The following is a 25065-nucleotide window of genomic DNA, read 5'->3' on the forward strand; positions in this document are numbered from 1 at the left end:
TTATTTAATCACCATATTAATTAGACTTTATTCATTGTATAATGTTTCGAGTAATCAACTAAACACTTGAATTAAACATCAGTCATGCCATGTTATAAACATCTATACTATGTTTCTCTATGGTCATTCCTTTGTGAATAGATCGACTAGACACTATTCCAATGATGCTCATTTCACAATTCCAAATTTTTATCACTACTAGGATGTGTTAGAGTTCAACCTTTCAGTAAACCTCAGACTGTTCTTCACAGTTATTTAACAACTTTAGTCACACAAAGTTCTAGTCCTTTTTCCTTCTCAATACCCAAGGCATTTGGAAAAATCAGAACAAATGAATATTATAGCATATGTAATCAATCCTATATCTGAAGCATATGGGACTTGCCACACAATGTCTTACATAAAGACGTGATGTCCAATTAGTCTCTTGCTATAATATTTCCATATATTGAATTTGCTATGTTGAATCATTTCAATAAGATATTCATATATGTCCAAGACTAAGTTCCAATAAAATCCTTTAATCTAAACTTTTATATTTGAAACGAAGTATGAGTGCCCTCTCCCTTAAATCCTTTTATAGCGAAAAAATTCCTCCACTCTGCAATTTGAAATCTTTGTTTCCTATGATTAGTATTGCTAACTTGCAACACTATCATAACAATTATGCTCCCACTAGCATAACAATTATGCTTCCATTGCATAACAATTATGCTCCCGCTAGCTTTGACATGTACCCAGAAATCAACTGGACTTATAGAAATCAATACTCTTGACTTTCTTACTAAAGTACAGAATTCTGATACATGATGCTTTGATAAGTCTCCATCTAGACTTCTCAAGCTTATACACCTTCATTAGATAGCATATGTGTGTGTTTAAACCCTTTCAGAACTTACATGTATAAGTCCTGAATGTTCAAACTGTACCTTGCCATTTCTCACAATTCAAACTATAAAAAGGGATGTCGTAATCATATTGCGAATTCGAGAACACAATTATCACAACTGCTGACCATAATGATATTAATCAGATTTAAAATCTACTAGCGAAAATGTTTCCTCATAATCATTTTCATGAAATAAGCGAAACCTTTTGCCACCTAGATTTTATGGTGTATGTGTTCCCATCCATGCGAATCTATCATTTCCAACCTACAATCATAAGACAAGGCTTTTCTAATTTAGCTTTTATGGACCGAACTTTACTTGTTCTTAATTTCTTACCTTCTGGTAGCATAATGGCCTACCAGCGCTTCCATGTTGTTTAAGTAGCTCACCCATATGGATCAATGTACTTTCACTGACCAATATGCTCTGTCGTTTGCAGTCAAATGGGAAGCATAGAACTCATAAGAATTGCCAACTCAACTAGAATGGGCACAAAAATAAGAATGTGTCAATTTAACACGATAGGTTATCAACCTCAGGTCGTGTGCTAGTGATAACTAAAAAGGTTTATTCTTGATTGACTCCTGAAACTCTTCAAGATCAATAAGACTCCCACTGACTTCTTGACATATAAGTTTCTTTCTTCAAGGAACATTCCTTGATGAACTAAAAAAAATATTCAAAAGTTAGTGTGGATTCCCGACAAGAAAACACTTCATGAAACTGGTCTAAGTTTATCCTTTGTTTTAACCAAAACATCACAACTTCCAATTCTAATGTGCTAGAGTAAGAAAACATTATTACTCCACATTTCATGAGGTGTTATAAACCTAAATAGTACGAAACAAGCTTCAAGATGCGATTTATAATTACTAGAGCATGGCTCTAAAATTTTAACTGGATATGAAGTATGACTCATCTCTCGATTGAACCATTTCAACAATATCCGATTCCTCTTCTTAGTCAAACAATTGTACTAAGATGCTCTTCGAGGATCAATTGTAATATAGTTCCACAATCATTAGGATGATCATAAAAACATGATAATAAAGTACTCTCCTTTCCTTTCAGATTAGAGAAACCTTTATCCTTCTTCCTAACAGATTCTCTTATTCGTTTTGCTACTCTTTGAACCTTTTCAAAGTGTCAGAATTATGCTTAATCTTATAAACACAACCATATTTACTGAAAACATCAGTAAATCATGACGAATAAGGTTATCATCCTTTATGGCGGATCTGAATAGTCCACAACAATGTGTACTAGATCCATTAGTCCTTCACTTGACTCACATAAACACGTGGTCAATGAATCAGTCATAATCTTTCAATGATCAAGATTCTCATACATCACGCAATTCAAATTGCATGACTCCAAGTTTCTATCCAATTAAAATTTGGGCGATGAGAATTCCTTTTCACTTGGTTGATTATGACATTTCCACAAACGACATAATTAAGAATAAAATCCACAATTAATATTGCTAATAATATAAATGTTACCAACACTTTCATAAATGCCATTGCAAGGAAATACAAAGTAAACTTGATAAATCAACAATTTACTTTTATTGATAATAAGCGGAAATTTTTTTTCCTTACAATGCAAAATATGAAAACAATGTTTATAGACATTTCCTAAGCAATCTATTAAGTCATCATAACTCCTAAGAGTAGTTTCCAAAATCTGATCATCGAACCATGCGACCAAAATCCATCTCTCATGATCATATTCAACTCACTCTTCTTAAGCTTACTTCTTTCTCTTAGATCTTGAAAAACATCAAAATGTAATCATCACATAATGTATTAAGAATCTATGAATAGGAACTTAATAAAACAATGGAGTTAGATAATGGATGTACCTGAAGTAGAGTCATATGACTTGACTTTACCATCTCTGAGATCTTTTAGGTAATCAGGGTAGCTTTGCAACCAATGTCCCTTCATCTGGCAATAGAAACATATGGACCTTTTATGATTAGCACATGGAGCTATCTCAGAACTAGCATTTCTCTTTACCACACGGTCAAACAGTTTGACCTTGGCCGATCGCTTTCCATTGGGAAGAGAAATTTGTTCTGGACTACCATTGCCATCGTCAATGTCCATCGAAATTTGGGAGACAGATCCTTCAAACACTTTTGCTTGACTTGTACTCTAAAGCATTTCTGCTTTAGCAACAATCAACATATGTGTCAGATCAATTAGGGTCACGTCGTGATCCCTCATATAGTAGTATGTAATGAACTGACTATATGACTCAGTAAGCGAAAGTAGAACCAAGTCAGTGGTTAGCTCCCTTGGGAAAACGACACCCAACATCGCCAATTTGTGAATGTACGATTTCATTTTCAGAACATGTGCGCACATAGACTTTCCATCTTGATGTTTACATGCCAACAGGGCTTCAGTAACCTCGTATTTTTCAGCTTGAAGGAAACATGACTTAGGGAGAGTCACTAGAGGAGGAGGAGGAAGAGTTGAAGAAGCAAGATCTTGAGTTCCACCATTACTTGAAAAAGGGAACATTCTTTCACCTTGATCAACATGTGGAAGATCATCTTCCGATAGAGGAAAAACATTTCCAGAAGAACGAGGAAGACTACTGTTGTATGAAATTGACATCTATAATAGGAGAAAATAGAATTCAAGTTAGTTGATTTTAATCCTTAATTATTAACCCATAATTTAAATTAAGGCTAGGATCCATATTTTCGATTCGAACTTTGAAGAGGGATGTCGTAATCAAATTCGAATCTGTTTTAGGTAGGTAAAGCATTTACCAATTCCAGTCTCATGAAACTCCTAGATCTTTGAGATTCATTGAACTATTCAATGGCATGTTTAATCTCGATTATGCTCTCACTTTGTGACTGGGATGCCGCGGATCACAAACGAGATGTGAATAACCATGCAAATTTGCTTGGTACTCTTGATGTCATTTATCATCTGATTTTAATGTGCCAGTTAACCACATGCGCTCCATTAATCAATGATAATTTATGAGACACCCATTGCCAGTCCATATTAGTGTGCCGGTTAACCACATACGCTCCACTAACGACCAATAAGGTGCAATGTGCAATTTCATGGATTAACCCGACCGAAACGCTCTCTGTTACGGCGCCGTCACGATCCAATCAATCAGTCGGTATGATGACGGGAATGTGTTTGTATCGACTTTGATAGCTCCGATTCACGATTGGGTTCAGCGAATTGATGATTTATTTGGCAATTGGATCGCTGATTTAGCGATTGGCAGGAATTCCGTCGACGATTCCAAAAAGCACCGATTCATCAAAAAACCGCTTCGACTCTGGTTTTGATTCATCGATACGAGGTATGATTAGCATATTATTTCAGACCCCTCTCCCCTTATACTTCATCTTCTTTAATTACACGATTCTCGTTTTCCACTGTTAGCAATTTACCACCGAGCACTGACTTTCAGTATCCGATTTATATTTTTGCTTCTCTTCTACTGCTATTCTTCGTATTGAGTTCACGTGGTTCATCAGTTAATATGAACTTAACTCAAATCCTTGAGTTTTGTACATGAATGTGGTTCAATATATTAATTACTCTCTTACAACAGAATAGGATCGTTTTCTCTATCTATCTATGAGTAATTTAATGATTTCATGTAACTTGAGAATGGATATTGAATTTCATCAATTTGAATGTATGTACTGTTATCTTATAAACTCACTCTGACATATTTTATAGAAATGTATTGATGCGAACTGGGTTGATGCACTAGAATACAACCCTGAAGCTTTTGCAAAAGTGGTATGCTATGTATTTTATACAATTAAATCTTGTTCATAGTAAGTTTCCAATTATTTGAATTACTTTTTTAGGTTATGTTATATGTTGACATGGAAGTTAATGGAATTCCAATGAAGGTAATGATTATCAAATATTATGTTGACACCAAATACCAAGCAACAGCTATATGATTTTTTTTTTAATTTGATTCTCGTGTTCTTTAACTTTTTGGAACATATGTATAGACTTCCACACCAAAGCTGTTAAATGAGTAGTAATTTAGGTATTGGTTATTAAATTTCAGGCGTTTGTTGATAGTGGAGCACAATCAACTATAATATCAAAAAGTTGTGCTGAGGGTTTGGGGTATCCATTCTTTTCGCATTATTATAACATATCATACGTTCCATTATTATTGCATTTGTAACCTTGGGGTGTCTACTTAATACCTGCAACAGGTGTTTGTATATTTATTCTATTGAGCTGTTAAAGGTATGCTATTGTAGCTTATGTTCTACATTATATTAATGACAAATATACCCTTCTATATGTAATATAGAAAATTCACTTGAAACAACATAAATTCATAGAAAAATGCAAATCTGGAGCTTCTGCAATGTTGCCCAAGCTTGAGAAGGCAAAGTGTAACATCCCAAAATTCAAGGCCAAAAATTTCATTTTTAAATAAGTTATTACATAAAATCCATCAGTATAAATACATTCATAATAATATCTCGTGTCAAACCAAAGTGTCAGTAATCAAAACATATTATCATAAAATAATATCAGAGTGTAATCCCAAAGATCTCATGTGCGGAAAACATAGTGTGATGCGCTGCGATCAAGCCGACTCCTTTCCTTTGAAAACGAGTACCTGAAACCAATACTGTAAACCGTAAGCACAAAGCTTAGTGAGTTCCCCCATCATACCACATACCACATAATACCATCGGTATCTTTCAACCGGTAACCGGGGACTATTTCACCCCTACCACTATCACATAACAATGTATCATAACCATACAAATCACATACTAACATCATAAACATACTGATCACATACTAACATCATAATATACTGATCACATACTAACGTATCATAAACAGACAGATAAGCATTGCATGGGTTATGTATACCCCTTCGGTATCTTCCAACCGGTAACTGTCATCGGTATCTTTCAACCGGTATCTGCCATCGGTATCTTTCAACCGGTATCTGCTATCGGTATCTTTCAACCGGTAACCAGGGACTATTTCACCCCTACCACTATCATACAATAACAGGATATAACCATACAGTTAGGCATATCTAGGGTACTGACCTACCCTTCGGTCCTAACGACCGAGTCAGGGAAAAACTATTCCCTGCTACTACCATTAACACACATAGCATATCACATAAGCATATCACATAAGCATATCTCACAAGCATATCATACCAAGATAATTATCACAAAGACAATTATCTACCAACTACCCCTGTTGGTGGGCCGGCATTGTGGCCTTAGACCCATCCCTACTGGAAGGTAACTCACCTCGCACTGCTGAAGTCCCGAAGACTCAATCCCTCGCTGCTGAAGTCCCGCAGACTCAACCCCAACTGCTGGATGACAGATTCCCGAACTGTCAATACCAAAATAACACCCAATTAATAATTGGGTTCCACTGCATAACCATGAGTACATTCTTTGGGTAATTACCACATTACCCCTAGCTTGGCTTATTCAAGCCCAAGGCCCAATCCATGGCCCAAAGTCAATTAGGAATCAAGGCCCAACACATGGCCTAATTTTCTAAATTGGGCCTAGGCCTATACATGGTCTCATTCTAAGGCCCAACATCATATAATCATTAAGGCCCAAACTAAGGCGCATCTATGGCCCAATTTTCCAAATTGGGCCCAAACCCCTTACATGGGCCTTACCCTAGGCCCATTAATAACGCAATCAACAAGGCCCAATAGAAGGCCCAACAATACACCCATGTGAAATTGGGGTTTCACATAAAATAACGATTAGGGTTAAGTGTTTCTCACTTAATCCATTAAGGACTTAATCCATTAAGGACTTAATCCATTAAGTCCATCATTCTTCTAAATAAGTCATATGGTGTGATTGGGCTTAATCACACAATTCCATTATTCCAATGGCCCAAAAGTGGGTCCCAATAAATCCAAGCCCATGAATCCAATATTAGGGTTTTCTAAACCCTAATTAGGGTTTCCAACCCCATCTTAGCCCATTAGGCCCAACTGATATGTCTTTTAATCAATTAAGGTCCACTAGACTCATTAAGGTTTCACTAGGCCCATTAGTCATCTGTTTGGGCTTTTAGGTCCATTAATCTTCATCATGCCCATGAGGGTTTATTAGGCCCATTAAGCCTTATTGGGCCCATTAGGGTTTCTTAGTCCCTTGTCCAAACATCCAAACGAGATGAAACACCATCAAAGCACACCGCCACCCGACACAGCGGCCGGTGGCGGCAGCCACCACCCTAAGGTGGTGGAATTTCCTTTCATTATTCCATTTTACAATTTACAAAGAAAAATACTAAAAATAAACGCACACACACTACACTAAGCAAAGTAAGCACACACACGCAACCACCTAATGGTGGCCGACAGTGGTAAGTGGTGGCAGCCACCACCTCACGGTGGTGGTGTCGACCTTCCTCGATTTTCCGATCAAACACAACCATACACAACACACATACATGCTCTGGTTGCAAAAGGACCCAGCCATCTTCTTGGTGGCATAAGGCGGCCGGCAGCGAAGGTTTGGCGATGACAGCCACCACCTCATGGTGGTGGCGGTGGTTTCTCATAGTTTCCCGTCAAGCAGCAACTGCAACACACACGAGCATTCATCCCACGACCGGGAACGAACCGACTTCAACGGAAACAACAACATCAACGTCATCAGGTGGTGATGGCGAGTGACAGCGTATCAACGGGCAAGCAGCAACCACGATGAGCACAGCATCCTTCGTCGGCAGTGAGACGACAACGATAGCCTCACGAAGGTTTTATGGCTCCTACGCGGTGGCTGGTGGTCTGAGAACGAAAGAACTCACTGATGGCAGAGAAGCGGCGGTGTAAGGCTCCGTTAACAACTTTAAGTTTTGGTCTCAGAGGCCCAAGACGTCAGGCAGCAGCGTTGTAGCGGTGTCCGGTGGATGACAACCTCAACGGAGGTGGTGGTGCGGCGCCGGAGGTCAAGCAAGTGGGAGTGGCAGCTAGAGATGGAGAGAAAAGTGGCGGCTGTCTTCACCCGCTAGGGTTAGGGTTTAGAACCGGGGGTGAAGGGTTTATAAACCCCGATCCCCCAAACTTGTTTCCATAACAACAAGTTCAACCCCTCCCTCCATAAATTATTTCGAAATAAACCCCCATAATTACCATTTAAACCATGACCTCGAAAATCCCTTTCAAATTAAGTCCAACTTTTACCAATTAGCCCCCCTCTCTACGTTTCTTTTCAAATGAAGTCTAAAATTTACTATATAACCCCTTCCCTCATAATTCTTTACGGAACCCATCCAAAACTTACACTTTTAACCCCCGACTTCTAAAATTATGACAATTAGCTCCTCGAGACCATCCTTTGATATATATACTTATTTATTTTAGGGCTACCATTTGCTCATTAATTAATTTATTTATCTAATAAATAAACAGGGTGTTACACAATGATAAATAGGGCTGATATGGCTTTGAAAGCAGAAAATGTTGCTTCATAGACCATACTGTTCTATCTAAGCCTTATCAAGTGCCTAATGGAGTATCTCTTGTGGGTAGTTCAGTAAAACCTGATGTTTTCAGAAGGAGATATGCCTGATAGATTATATATGATTTTACATTTTTTTTTATTTTCAAAAGGAGATATGCCTTATGGAAGCTGGAAGTGTGGTAAATGTAACAACATAAACTACCCATTTAGAACGAAATGCAACAGAAAGAAATGTGGTGCTGAAAATAAGAAAATCTACATCCAAATGGAATTGTGTGATCAGATTCTTTCCATGATCAAGAACTCCAACAGATTATGTGCAGAGAGTGAAGTGTTGGAAGCAATGCACCAGGTTAATTTTTTTAGTCTTCAATAATATTCATATCATATTACATTATATTACTAAAATTATGATTATAATTATGGGTTTGGTTATATATTGCCAAGGCATTGCAATGTATTAAAGTTCTTTAAACTTATTTTTTTTGCTCTGTTATTTTCGGGTTGCTTCTTAAAACTGAAAGATGCAATATCAAAACATGTATATTTCTGGTCAAAAGTAGCCGCATGTGTTCTTCCACGAACCTATGATCACTCCTCCATTTCTTCTATACAAGTAAGTATTCCCATCCCTCATCTTTTACATTGTTTTAGTTTAAGGTTAAAAGTTGGTTTTAGTTGCTCTTTACAATATCCCAATAAATTTATTGGGATTTGTTGGTTTATGTGAATCTAATGGTTGCATTATTTAAATTTGCAGGTCTTGTTGATGTGCATAGTGTCAAGTAAAGTAGCTCGGATGTTGTGAAGGTGGGTAACAAGTTCTTGTAGTTCGACTAGTATTTGTTGATGACTTTCATCTCTTTTACATTTGATGTATTACATTTGTCTACTATTGGAATGACTATTTGTATGACAATAATTTTTTTGCAATGGATTGTATTTTTTGTATATGGTATTTTATTTTCTATTATGAGACATTAAATGCAAATTTAATTTGAAAATTAGTAAATCTATAAATATTTTTTTTAAACATTTAAATTTACGATACGCAAAAATGTGTGTCATCTTCATTTATGACATGACCTTTCTTGACAGGAGCTTTAATGATACGCATTGCGTGTCGTAAATTCGCGTCATAAAGTTACGACACACAAATGCGTGTCGTCTTCCTTTATGACATGGCCTTCCTTAACACGCATACAAATAATGAACATCAAAAGGAAAACCCTAATAACACTAGTTGTGACATCCCCAAATTCACGGTCAATTTAAAAATTTAGTTATGCTTATTTGAAAATCAGAGTATTCATTTTTAAAGAATAATATTGCGGAATTTGTTCCCAGAAAACATGATAAATATATTATCAACGCATTTCCGAAGAAATGTATTTTGTTTATATTAAAACTTTGGGATGTCATCGTCAATACAGAAACATAAGCATAAACAAACCTTACATTCATCTACACTAGTGATCTACATCTCCTTTAATCTCTCAGTGTAATGTAGCTTCGTATCGACACCTGTGATACAAATAAACTGAATGGATCAGGTTGGGAAACCTGGTGAGTACATAGTGTTTTCAACCCACAATAATAAATTTATTATGTTTCATCATCAAACAATTAACCCAATTACCCATCCCCAATGTCTTCTTTATTCTTAAGAATCCCTAAGAATCATCTATCATTCACTCATTCATTCCTAAGGATTGTCCTAAGGAATAGGCACGAAGTCCATCATTGCCTATGGCACAACTGCCAATGTTATCTATTAGGCACAACTGCCAATATTATCATTTAGGCACAGCTGCCAGGATTATGACGTTCTCTATTAGGCGTAGCTGCCAATATTATCATTTAGGCGCAACTGCAAGGATTATGATGTTGTCTATTTGGCGCAGCTGCCGATATTATCCTTTAGGCGCAGGTGCTAGGATTTTTAGAGTATATCGTAGTTTAAAAACATCTACAGGTTGTGGCGCAACTGCCAATATTCATCTATATCATCTTTCATCCCTCATCATTCATCTACCCATGTTCTACCCAACATATTCGTAGATATAAAATACATATACAATTTAAATCATTTAAAACATGTATAAATCGTTCATCCAACATAGATATCAGGAAGACAAATAATATGCACACATAGCACGTAATTTATATCAAACACTTCATATCTATGTGTAAGATGAAATTAACTACGCACTCACTTGTTAAAGTGACGATTCCAAACTCGGGCAGTGCTTCGCTTCTAACGATTCTATCTTCCTTCGACGAAACCTAGTATTATTACCACTAGATTTTAGTCTAATATTTATTGCGACTATTTACCATCGATATTGTTTTATAAGTCTTAGACAATAATTTTCAACCACTATGTACAGACAGGGGCCAAACATGAAACACTGGAGGACAGGACCATTTTGGCATTATAGCACTTCTAAAATCCAACAACCCTATACGACCCTTCAAACCAGATTCCCCATACCGTGAGTAGTTAAAGATATTATAATAACACTTTGTATATTATATTTTATAATATATATATATTTTATAAGTTCATAATAACGATATTGAACTTAAACATAAGCTACACTTAAAGTAGGGTAAGCATAACTCACTTACCGGGAGGTTTGGCTAGGAACCGGGCTCTGCGGGGGTATAACTTTTGAGCCGAAAGATCTTCTTCTCGGAGCCTTTTGGCTCTCCAGGGCTCACCTCTTATCACTTGGGATGTACTAAGGTTTGGGAGGGGTTTACAGAGAAGTTAGAGAGAGAGAGAGAGAGAGAGAGAGAGAGAGAGAGAGAGAGAGAGAAGGGTTAAGGTGTGAGGAAAATGAGTGAGCCTCACATGGTATTTATAGGCTAAAAATGGCTCAAATTGGTGAGTTCTGAGCCTCCAACTCATCGATTTGGTTGCTAGGTGTCACCATCTAGTGGCAAGGCGTGGGGAGGAAGCTGTGGCTCAGATCGCGCCACGTCACCCACTTCGTATTAGCCCATCCCGACTTCTAAAATCCGTAACTTTTGCATACGAGCTCATTTTTGGATGTTCTTTATACCTCGCGTAGGTATTGACAAGATATACAACTCTCCTTTTGACTCCATCAACTAATTCTCGACCGATTTTAAATTTAACAGTATGAGAAGATTACACTGTTTAACGACCGTGTAAAATTCATAACTTCTACATACAGACTCCGTTTTCGACTGTCTTTTTATCGTTGAGCTCCTATTAATGAGATCTTCAATTCTCATTTAGGTTGTGTCGTCTAAAAGTCGATCGATTAAAATTCAAATTCCGGGTTGTGCACTGCTATGCTAAATCTTAGAAAAATCATAATTTCTTTAGACAAAGTCAGACTTGGACGTTCTTTATATGCACGTTCTCGGTTTAACATATACTACGAATTTTGTTTAGATATCTAACGCTAAAAAGTAATTTATCAAAAAATCACTTTTTACGTTACGCGGTGCCGTGCTCGTTTAGCAGTAAAACTTCGATAGATCATAACCTTTTCGATATAACTCGGATTTCGGCGTTCTTTATATGTATGGAACCCTTTTACATATAATATAACTTAGTTAAGATTATTCCTTCTAAATAATCTTATATCAAAAAGTTATTTTTTTACACTTATTGTCTCTATATTGACTAGCCCGAATCTGCGGGCGTTACAATTATCTCCCCCTTAGGATGATTACGTCCCGGAATCATCAACAAAACAGGGCTTGTATAATGACTCCATACGTTATATTTTCATCCTAGGTAATAACCGTAACTCTTATGTCCTTTCAAATTAGTATCTAACTCTTGGACTTACTTGACTGCTAGCGGTGCTCAATCTTGCACCCGCTCTTTATCATATGTTGGACTTTCAATCGTAACCTTCGAGTTACAAAATCGATCCTTATTGGAGACTCCTACTTCTTCTTAAACAAACTTAACTTAAGAGAAGTTCTTTACTTCGATTATCATGACAGACCGATGGGTCATGTTCTAATGACCTCATGTCGTATGATGCAACGCTTAGACTCAGGTCTTTTAGAGTCAAATTCCAGAATGGAATATACCTTTCTTCATGTTCTAATGTGATATAATCACACTATAGTATGTAGCACTTCTAGCTACAAGTTCTTATTTTAACAACGATCGCGATACTTCTAGTGATCGCTTCAATTATCTTTTATTTCAATCTCCTGGCTTAAGCCAGATGCAACATCGATCTTGGTCCTCTGAACCACGTAACATACTCGTCTTAGTTAGACTCGATTTCATATGACCACTAGGGTCGGAATAATCATCTTCTTAGTCATTAACGAAACAATGGTAACGACAGACATGAATAAAAAAGAATCAATTACTAGTTTCTTGGTAACCTTTTGACTTTCCCTGATCCAAGTGCGAGTCCTGTGCTTCTGGTAGTATAGGCCTCTACTACCTTTCACACCTACTCTTAGTCGTCCCAAAGTATTGTCTCGCAGTTTTTCCAAGTTCTTATTTCCTAAAATCACAAAACGATTTAACACATACGAATGTGTCCAAATAATCATAAAAATTTCCTTAGACTCTACCAGGACTTCTTCTATGCGTATCTTCAATCACCTGCTTCAACTCGGTTAATGGTGGAAATGTCAGACGATGGGATAACTTCATGGATTATACCAAAAGTTCTTTCTTTCTGCTAATCGAAAGTGTACTTCTCCCGTACTAGACATATTATTTATTAGACGCATTCTAAATGCAAGATACTTCTCTTACGGTATCTTCTGATAGGTATCATTCACTATCATCAACTTTCTTATTTCCTATATTTTCTCAATCTGGTGCGAGTCCTTATCATGACATTCTGTACACCAAAGCAAACGTTCGGTGTATCGAGACGAGAATATAGATAGAGGAAGGTTTAGACATGTATTCCTCCTTATTACTCCGAAAAGTTATATGCCAGTTCTAATACCGTAATTAAACGTTTAGAAATCTGAACACATAAAGTTTCCATATCCGGTTAGCAACAGACCATAGATCCGATCAAACGATAGCATCATAAAGCATTACAAATCATTTAGCACATAAAAGCATTTTAGGCATCTTCCCTAAATAAACTACTGTTTGTGTCTATTCATGTGTACTTCCTAAAATATATTAGACACACTCCTCACGATCATCGCTTAGCATTCTAAGTGTAAGTCTAGAAATTTCCTAGAAATTCCTAGTTCGCTTAAACTAATGCTTTGATACCAACTGTAACATCCCCAAATTCACGGTCATTTTAAAAATTTTATTTATGCTTATTTAAAAATCAGAGTATTCATTTTTAAAGGATAATATTGCGGAATTTGTTCCCACAAAACATGATAAATATATTATCAAAGCATTTCCGAAGAAATGTATTTTGTTTATATTAAAACTTGGGGATGTCATCGTCAATACATAAACATAAGCATAAATAGACCTTACATTCATTTACACTAGTGATTTACATCTCCTTTAATCTCTCAGTGTAATGTAGCTTCGTATCGACACCTGTGATACAAATAAACTGAGTGGGTCAGGTTGGGAAACCTGGTGAGTACATAGGGTTTTCAACCCACAATAATAAAGTTATTATGTTTCATCATCAAACAATTACAATTAACCAAATTACCCATCCCCATTATCTTCTTTATTCTTAAGGATCTACCCTAACAACCATCTATCATTCACTCATTCATTCCTAAGGATTGTCCTAAGGAATAGGCACGAAGTCCATAGTTGCCTATGGCACAGCTGCCAATGTTATCTATTAGGCACAACTGCCAATATTATCATTTAGGCGCAGCTACCAGGATTATGGCGTTCTCTATTAGGCGCAACTGCCAGGATTATGATGTTCTCTATTAGGCGCAGCTGCCGATATTATCCTTAAGGCGCAGCTGCTAGGATGTTTAGAGTATATCGTAGCTCAAAAAAATCTACAGGTTGTGGCACAACTGCCAATATTCATCTGTATCATCTTTCATCCTTCATCATTCGTCTACCCATGTTCTACCCAACATATTCGTAGATATAAAATACATGTACAGTTTAAATCATTTAAAACATGTATAAATCGTTCATCCAGCATAGATATTAGGAACACAAATAATATGCACACATAGCACCTAATTTATATCAAATACTTCATATCTATGTGTAAGATGAAAGTAACTATGCACTGACTTGTTAAAGTGATGATTCCGAACTCGGGCAGCGCTTCGCTTCTAACGATTCTATTTTCCTTTGACGAAATCTAGTATTATTACCACTATATTTTAGTCTAATTTTTATTGCGACTATTTACTAGCGATATTGTTTTATAAGTGTTAAACAATACTTTTCAACCACTATGTACAGACAAGGGCCAAACATGAAACCCCGGAGGGCAGGACCATTTTGGCAGTATAACACTTCTGAAATCCAACAACCCTATACGACCCTTCAAACCAGATTCCCCGTACCGCGAGTAGTTAAAAGATATTATAATAACACTTTGTATATTATATTTTATAATATATATTTTTTTATAAGTTCATAATAACGATATTGAACTTAAACATAAGCTATACTTAAAGTAGGGTAAGCATAACTCACTTACCGGGAGGTTTGGCTAGGAACCGAGTTCTGTGGGGGCAGAACTTCCTAGCCAAAAGCTATTCTTCTCGAAGCCTTTTGGCCCTTCGGGACTCGTCTCTTAGCACTTGGGAAGTACTAAGGGTTGGGAGGGGTTTAGAGAGAAGTTAGAGAGAGAGAGAGAGAGAGAGAGAGAGAGAGAGAGAATGGTTAAGGTGTGAGGAAAATGAGTGAGCCTCGCATGGTATTTATAGGATAAAAAATGGCTCAAATCGGCAAGTTCTGAGCCTCCAACTTGTCAAGTTGGGTGCTAGGTTTTGGGTTTTGAGCATTCTAACACTCCTATGGTGTACATGCAACCCTATAAACCTTGGATCTATGTTTTCTCTATTATACATGCAAATATTAACTATTCCAAGGTTTCATCATAACTAGCATATTATGAAGTACCTATACTACAAAGTTCTAGTTAGATGACATACCTATTGATGTAGCTTGATGTCTTCAAGCTTTAAGAGCTTAGCCCCAATAGTGTGGAAGCCTCAAATGGAATCACAAATCACCAAAACACCTTGGAAGAACTTGAGAGAATATGTATGCACACTAAAATCGGCCCACTCTTATTTTCACACACTTGTTCCAATTTTGTGAGCCAAGGACCCCTTTATATATTATGGAGGATTAGGGTTACATCCATGTAAACCCTAATACCCATGAACTTTCATTTACATAGGATCCATGGGTTAAAAGCACCATGGACCATCCATGAAAGCTTAGCCCAACCTAAATGAACTTGGCCCATTCCATATATATAAGAGTCCATATTTAATTAGTTCTTTTTGATCACTTAATTAATTCTAAATTAATTCTTGATCAATACTAATTAAATAATATGATTCCATATTAATATATTAGAACTTATAATATATTAATATAAATCATAAATATACTATTCTCAAAAGACTATCCATATAAATTGTGCCGGTGAAGTGCAACCCAAATGGACCATGCCGGGTCGGGTCAAGTACATACCAAATATAGTTATGGACTTAGACATTAATCCAACAGTCTCCCACTTGGATAAGTCTAAAACTATTATTGAGTATGACTTCAAAACCTAACTGGCAATCGTAGCTCTTAAAGCCGCTGTCGAACTCTGACCTTGTCAATGACTTGTCCATTAGATAAGGGATCATATATTCCTCCATTCTAGATATCATATAGACTGAGACATGGATTATAATCATTCTCTCTGTCCATTTGTTGTTTCCCGATTTTCGATTTATGATGACTGATTGATTGAACAAATCAAATCAGTCCTCGCTTGGCCAAGCACTCACATGTGTCATCGCTAAATCATCGAGGGGCCCACAGATATCGCTTTTATCCCGAAGGTAAAAGGAATGGATAAACTTTGACTAATATGGCTTGTTCTACTACTTGTTGAATCCAATACTCAGAACTTATGAGCACTCATGAGTGTTGTAGCACCACTTTGTCCACCAACTTGGACCTCTACAAACCAACCCATGACAGTCTTGATTCATATCTACTTCCAACATATGACCGACTGTGGATGGTTTGAATAACTTAATCATTCAGGAAGAGCGACTTAGTTATTCTGGAAGTCAAAACATGCAAAGTGAAACACAAGAATAAATGAATCAAATATGGTATCAAACCCTATGAATATAAATAAACACTTTTATTTATCACCATACTGATTACTCATTATTCATTGTTTCGGTTTTATCAACTTTATACTTGAATTAAAAACACTAGTTGTCCCATGCTCCAAGCATGTACACTATGTTTTTCTTAAACAATAGCTTTGCCATACACCAAGTATGCACTCTATGTTTGTCTATGATCCTTACTTTGTGAAATAAACCAATTGAACATAATTTCAATGATTCTAATTTCACACTCCCAAATCCTTATCGAAAAATGTGAGAATTTCAAATTCCTATCATTTATCGAAATCTGTTTAGATTTTAAACTTATATGCACTGACCCTCCTGTAATGAATATGTATAAAGTCACAAAGACTTGTCAACATTCATTATAAGGTATTCCAATGGAGATCAACTCCATGGAAACTAAGTCTCATATTCAGAGTACATTGCTTTGGACATGCTTCTTGCATTAAGTTTTCTAATCTTACACAGATAACTTCCACCTATGGAGACAACTCCATATTCTCATTTTGACTATCACTTCTGAATAAGAGATGCCTCTTTTTAGAATATGTCAATATGGTCCTTCCAAAATTAGCACTATACTTCCAACTGTCACTGAGCAACCAATCTTTGGTAAACCTCAGATTGTCCTCGACAATTGCTTAATCATTTTATTCATGTCCAATTCTAGACCTTTTCCCTTCTTAATGCCTCTGGGCATTTGGAAAAATTTAGAAATGACAAATATTATAGGACATGCAATCGATCCTGTACCCAAAGCAAATGGTACACGATTCATGATGTCTCACATAAAGACATGATTCTAGACCAGTCTTTTGCTACAATATTTTTATTTGCCATGTTTTCAAAATTTGACTATGAAGAGGGCTGCCGTAATCATAATCGAATTTTGAGAACGCAATATATAGAATTTCCTTAAGTTGAACCAATCCAACATGAAATTCATATATATATATTCTTGACTAAAGATGATTAAGGTCTCAATCTAAGCCTTTAGAACTGAAATGAAGTATATCCTCTCCCTTAATTATAGCAAAACAACTTTGTCAATCCCTGCAACCTCACGAATTGAAACTTTTGTTTTCTATAATTAACATTGCTAACTTGCAACACTAACAATAATTATCATGCTCCCACTTACATGATGATTATTAGCATAACACTTATGCTCCCACTAGCTTTGACATGTACTCAGAAATCATCGGGACTTCTAGAAATCAATACTTTATTGACTTTCTTACCAAAGTTCAGATTTCTGATACGAGATGCTTTGATAAAACTTTATCAAAATCATACACTTTTCCTTAGATAGCATGCATGTGTGTCTAAACAATTTCAGAACTATGAAAAGGGATACCGTAATCATAGTCTCAATTGTTTAGACCTTTTGCCATCTGCTTCAAATCTACTTGGTGGAAGTGTTTCCTCACCATCATTTTCATGAATCGGAGAGAAACCTTATGACCCTTAGATTTTATGGTGTATGTGTTCTTATCCATGTGAATCGTCAAAACCATAGTCATAAGACAAGGATAATGACAAATCCAAACTCAAATGGACTGAACTTATGCAATCTTAACTTCTTGCCACCTGGCAGTACAGGGCATGCCATTGCTTCCAAGTTGTTATGCAACCAATTGAGAACTTTCAGAACTCCTATGCAAAACCAACTTTAACTGGAATGGGCACAGAATATGTCAACACGATAGGTTATAAACCTCAAGTCGGTTGCTAGTGAAGAACCTCAGGTTTTATTCTTGATTAGTTCTTGAAATTCTTTTTAGGATCTTTAAGACTCCCACTATCCTCTTGACATATAAGACTATCTTGCCAAATATTCAAGAGATAGTGTGGATAATTTATCAAGACAAACACTTCACACAATTGGCCTTAGTTGGTCTTTGTTTTATCCAAAACATCACAACTTACCAATTTCAAATGTACAAGAGTATGACACTTTTACTCTTACATTTGACAAGTGTTTTAAACCTTTCTTTAAGATATATCGCTCAAGTTACAATCTTGGAGTATGACTCTAAGAATTGTTTTGGAACGAAGTATGACTCATCTTCCTGATCTAACCATTTCAACAATTCATGACTCCTCTTCTTAGTCATAAGAATGCACTAAGATGACCTTTAGAGGACTAATTGTGATATGATTTCTAAATCATTAAGATGATCACAAACATGATACTAAAGTACTCTCCCATCTTTTCAGATTTGAGAAACTTTTATCTTTCTGCCTAATTTGATTCTTCCCATTCGTTCTGCCATACATTGAGACTTTTCCAATGTTTCAGAATTATACTTAAACTTGTAAGTATAACCATATTTACTAAACTTTAGTAAATCAAATAGTCTTAACGAGCTTTGTGGTGGACATGACCAGTGCACAAGAATGTGTACTCGATCCCTTTAGTACTTCACTTGACTCACACATCCATGTGAACAAGTAATTAGTCTTGATTTTCCAATGCTTGAAAGTTCTCATTCATCATACTATTCAACTTGCATGATTCCAAGTTTCGGTCCAATTGAAACTTGGGTGATGAGGAACTTTCCTGATTTGGTAAATTTAGACACTACCACAAATGAAAGAATCAAATCCATTTTCCAATATTGCTGTCAGTGGAATCATATAAGCAACAATTTTCCACAAATGCCATTGTGGAAAATAAATAAAATTAAACAATTTTCTTTTATTTTAAAATTTTGCGGAAAAACTTATCCTTACAATCCACATGGAAAATTGTTGTTATCTATTCCTTAGCAATATATCATAACTTCTTAAGCAACTGCTCAAAATTCTGATGCGATCGAAATCCACCTTCGCGATCAGAATCAGCATATACTTCCTTTAAGATTTCTCTCTATTCTTTGATTCTTAAAACATCAACATGTGACCCAGTCACATCATGTAATGAGGATCTCAGAATAGAACTTAACAGAGTTAGATAATGGGCTCTACCTGATGTAGAGTCAAACTTATTGACTTTAACATCCTTAGGTAAATTTGGCAGCTTTGCAATCAACGCCCCTTCCTTTGGCAAAATAAACATATGGACCCTTTGGTAATGAGACTATCTCAGACTTAGCCTTTCTCTTTACCATTTGGTCAACCGGGTTGACTATGGCCAATCCCTTTCCATTGGGAAGAGAATGCTTTTTCTGGATTTCCAGTGTCACCATTGTCACTGTCCATAAAGTTTTTGGGAAGTTGATCTTCTAATCAAATTTGCTTTACTATCGTTCCAAATCATTGCTGATTCAGCAGCACCAAGCAAATAGATATGATCATTAAGGTTCATGTCATAGTCTGTTTCATAGTAGTCCCAAAGGAACTCACTATGTGACTTAGAAAGTGATTGAACATCCAACTTTCTCAAGACTTTGACACCCAACTCTCCCGGCTTGTCAATATGTGACTTCATCTCTAAGATGTGATCACACATAGACCTTGCTTGCCATTAGGGCTTGAGTGACCTTGAACTTGTGGGTTAGGGAGAATAATTGGAGGAGGTGGAGGAAGAGAAGTATGACTTCCATGAGCCAAACTCGGGAAGTCATATTCATTAGGAAAGCTTGGTTTGGGAAGATCATTGTTGTCTAAACCAGACATCAACAATGGGAGAAATTCACGTAAAGTTGATTTAAGTCTTTAATATAACACCCAATATGATATATTAAGGCTAGGACCCAACAAACTATTTTATAACTTGGAAGAGGGATGCTGTAATCCAAGCTATAAAATATTTGAAGGTAGGTGAATGACGATTCACCAATTTCCACCAAGATAAACGAAATGTATTATTAGGTTTTAATTGGTTTTGAAACTCCTAGATTCTTTTGAGATTCATTGAACTTTTCAATGGCATGTTTCAATCTCGAGTGTGCCCTTCAGGTTTTGTGACTGGGATGCCGAGGATCACAAAACAAGGTGTGAAGTAACCATGCAAATATACTTGGTACCCTTAATATTTACCCCTCAATCGATGTGCCGGTTAACCACACACGCTCCAACGATACTATGATAAACATTAAGTTACCCTTTGCCTACCTTGTTAAGTCCAGGTTAGTGTGCCGGTTAACCACACACGCTCCACTAACAGCTTAAACAAAGTGCAAAGTGTAATTTCATGGATTAGCACCTTATTCACATTTTCCTAAGTAACTAAGATTGGAAATTTATAAGTGTTTAGTTACTTAGTATTTATCATTATACTTATAATGAAGGAAGAATTATAGTCCTTGTGCTACCTGTTCGGCTAACGACCCTCCACCGGTAAAGGAAGCGGTGAGTGAGAGTGGACACCCATTAAACTGCCATTTTATAGGCAGTAACCTTATACCCCCCTTATAGACCGGCTTCGTGAATGAGGCCTACTAATGGTAAGACGACTTGCTCTTATACATATAATATATTAAACTTTTAATATTATAATAGTATAAGGGTGTATTTTAGACATTTAAAATACTTGGTGGTTTAATCTATTAATTAAACTAGACTTTTAATTTAATTAAACTCAAACCATATATTTATGGATTAATAATACTCTTTTAATTAAACGCTTTAATTAACTATTAATAAAGTCCATAAGAGTTAATTTGAACTATTCAATAAAACATCATAATTCCAATTATTAAACTCAAAATTAAAACCATTTAATTAATTGTTTAAGTTATGAACCCAAAAGTTTTAGAATTCAATTCTTTTTTTCATAAAAAACTTTTCTCAAATTCCAAAACTTGAAGGCAAGTTTTGTAATTCTTGAAAACCTTTGGATTCCATAACTTATGGAATTAATGGTGTTTTATGATGAAACTTTCCATGTTTCATAACTTAAGAACAAGTTATGAAATTCTTTAAAACATTAACACCAAATTTTGTAACTCCATAAAAACTTTGAATCAAATTTTTTTTTTTAAAAAAAACTTTCATATCCATAACTTATGGAAGTTTCAAAAACCCTTAAGATCACAACTTTAAAAAAAAAAACTTTTGAGCTCCAAAAGTTTATGACAAAATATGTAACTCCTTAAAACATTTAGATCAAACTTTTAAAACTAATAAAATAATCATATCATTTTATCTTTTACTAAATTTGACCTAATTTAACTCATATAACAAATGATTCAAAATTTACAAATAATTCGTTTTTCACAAAACAAGTAATTATCTTAAAATTTGACAAACGTCATGTTTTTTTTTCTTTTTTTTTCCAACTTGAAAATAAAACATTTGCATCAATATAACAGAAAACAACCCATGGCTCTGATACCACTGTTGGGTTTTGAGCATTCTAACACTCCTATGGTGTACATGCAACCCTATAAACCTTGGATCTATGTTTTCTCTATTATACAGGCAAATATTAACTATTCCAAGGTTTCATGCTAACTAGCATATTATGAAGCACCTATACTACAAAGTTCTAGTTAGATGACATACCTTTTGATGTAGCTTGATGTCTTCAAGCTTTAAGAGCTTAGCCCCAATAGTGTGGAAGCCTCAAATGGAATCACAAATCACCAAATCACCAAAACACCTTGCACACTAAAATCGGCCCACTCTTATTTTCACACACTTGTTCCAATTTTGTGAGCCAAGGACCCCTTTATATATTATGGAGGATTAGGGTTACATCCATGTAAACCCTAATACCCATGACCTTTCATTTACATAGGATCCACGGGTTAAAAGCTCCATGGACCATCCATGAAAGCTTAGCCCAACCTAAATGAACTTGGCCCATTCCATATATATAAGAGTCCATATTTAATTAGTTCTTTTTGATCACTTAATTGATTCTAAATTAATTCTTGATCAATACTAATTAAATAATATGATTCCATATTAATATATTAGAACTTATAATATATTAATATAAATCATAAATATACTATTATCAAAAGACTATCCATATAAATTGTGCCGGTGAAGTGCAACCCAAATGGACCATGCTGGGTCGGGTTAAGTACATACCAAATATAGTTATGGACTTAGACATTAATCCAACACTAGGTGCCACCATCTGGTGGCAAGGCGTGGGGAGGAAGCAATGGCTCAGATCGCGCCACGTCACCCACTTCACATCAGCCCATCCCGACTTCTAAATTCCGCAACTTTCGCATACAAGCTCCATTTTTGACGTTCTTTATATCCACGCGTAGGTATTGATAAGATCTACAACTCTCCTTTTGACTCCATCAGCTAATTCTCGACCGATTTTAAATTTAATAGTATGAGAAGATTACATTGTTTAACGACCGTGTAAAATTCATAACTTCTACATACGGACTCCGTTTTTCACTGTCTTTTTATCGTTGAGCTCCTATTAAGGAGATCTTCAATTATCATTTAGGTTGTGTCGGCTAAAAGTCGACCGATCTAAAATTTGAATTCCGGGTTGTGCACTACTATACTAAATCTTAGAAAAATCATAAATTCTTTATACGAAGTCAGACTTGAACGTTCTTTATATGAACATTCTCGGTTTAACGTATACTATGAATTTTGTTTAGATCACTAAGGCTAAAAAGTAATTTATCAAAAATTCACTTTTTACGTTACGCGGTGCCATGATGGTTTAGCCGTAAAACTTCGACATGTCATAACTTCTTCGATATAACTTGGATTTCGACGTTCTTTATATGTACGAAACCCTTGTGACATATACTATAACTTAGTTAAGATTATTCCTTCTAAATAATCTTCTATCAAAAAGCTTTTTTTACGCTTATTGTCTCTATATTGACTAGCCCGAATCTGCGGGCGTTACAATTATCTCCCCCTTAGGATGATTACGTCCCGGAATCATCAACAAAAAAAGGCTTGTATAATGACTCCATACATTATCTTTTCACTGTAGGTAATAACCGTAACTCTTATGTCCTTTCAATAAATTGCTAAACAATCCCTGTACTTTTAATCAACCTTTAATCCCAAAATTAATTCCAAATTAATTTTTGATTAAATTAATTAAACAATACGATTTCTAATTAATATATTATTTTCATAATACATTAATAGATTATTTATCACAATTTATTTTTCAAATAATAAATTCAACCTCTTTCTCCAAAAGTTATCCTGTCCAGTTGCTAGTATGAAGGCAACCCAAAAGGACCGTGCTACTATCAATTCAAGTATATACCAATTATAGTTATGGGCTTAGACACATATTCCAACAAATATATCGACTTCCCTTGTTAAGATAGAAGGGCCAAATAAACTTTAACCACATATACTTTGCCTATTCCTCATATCATATTTGGTCAATCCCAGTATGGTTTCATTTATGAAAAATATTGGGGAAAAACCAAGATACAACAAATTGTAGGATAAAATCTCATACATCTCCATTTGAAGAATATGAGATATTATTGTCTTAGAATTACTTATGATGAAATCCATGAAGTAATATCTAAGAGTGGATTACTCCAAAACCTAAAATCCCCATTTAAACTACTCACGAGTATTTGACACAATCTCTATGTTATGCCCATCCCCATAGACAAACTACCAATACTCAATGACAATCTTAATGTAATGTCCCAGTTTTCAACTCAAAATTTTCATTTTTATTTATTTAAATATATCAAAGTATAGTTACATTACGCGGAAAAATGTTGTGAATGCGCGTGTGTACATTCGAACCTTGCCCTTCTCTCGAATCAATGAAGTAACTGGAAAACATGTATAATCAACTAGGTAAGCATGAAGCATAGTGAGTTCCCCAAAATACCATATAGTACAATACATATATATATATATATATATATATATATATATATATATATATATATATATATATATACATGCATACAAACAATGGTTCACCGATCTACCAATAATATGTGTACTTACTGCCTTCATGTCATTTCGTCAACACATGTCTATGTGTACTTAAGGCCTACATTCCATTTCGTCAACACGTGGGCCTATAGGCTCCCGACCTTTTTTGTAGTTCCACCATAATCCCCTATCTAATATCACAACAATTACGCACATAAACACTTCACTTTAGACTTTACTAGTACATACACATTTATACTTTCTACTCTTCAGGTTTTAAGCACATAGAAACTATACTATCAGCTCTTATTCTACTAGCTCTCTATCCTAATATACATGGATATATATTTTAATACATAGTATAGTGAGATAACTCACCTTGACAGTTATTCAGAAGATTGGCAGCTATATGGGTGATCCTAGTGGCGATCCAACTGGCGGGTAACGCGCCTAACAAGTATTAACCAATAATACTATAACTTATTATTCTCTATGATGACCAGGTAATGAAAGTTAGATCTTTCATTAATCCCACTGAATGTTGAGAGTTTGATCAAATAAGGATCAGCCTGTAACGCT

This window comes from Lactuca virosa, chromosome 4 (genome assembly GCF_052849685.1).
Source record: "Lactuca virosa cultivar CGN04683 chromosome 4, Lactuca_virosa_CGN04683_v6, whole genome shotgun sequence".
Taxonomy (NCBI): Eukaryota; Viridiplantae; Streptophyta; class Magnoliopsida; order Asterales; family Asteraceae; genus Lactuca; species Lactuca virosa.